This window comes from Polyodon spathula, chromosome 9 (assembly GCF_017654505.1).
Source record: "Polyodon spathula isolate WHYD16114869_AA chromosome 9, ASM1765450v1, whole genome shotgun sequence".
Taxonomy (NCBI): Eukaryota; Metazoa; Chordata; class Actinopteri; order Acipenseriformes; family Polyodontidae; genus Polyodon; species Polyodon spathula.
The window spans coordinates 16,319,613-16,320,056 of NC_054542.1; positions in this window are offsets into that span (position 1 = coordinate 16,319,613).

The window sequence follows — 444 nt, forward strand, 5'->3', positions numbered from 1 at the left end:
ATTTTGGTAAGACGACCACTCCTGGGTAGAGTGCCTGTGGTCTTGAACTTTATCCATTTGTAGACTATCTGTCTGACAGTGGGTTGGTGGAGCCCTCAATCCATAGAAATGGTTTTGTAACCTTTTCTAGACTGATGTGCATCAATAACTGTTTTATTGAGGTCCTCAGAGATTTCTTTTGATTGTTGCATGACGTGTTTTCACACACCTGTATGGTGAAGAAGTTTCTGATCTTTATATAGGGTGGAGCCTCCCAAACTCACCGCTGAAGAGCTACCTAATAATTTAAACTTCTGATTCTAATTATCCTCTTAATTGAGATGATAAAACCAGGGGTTCACTTACTTTTTCACATACCCTGAATCTTAATTACTCATTGTTTGTCTAACCCATACATCATCTTGTTTCATGGAATTGGTTAATATAAACCCTATTGGATATTTA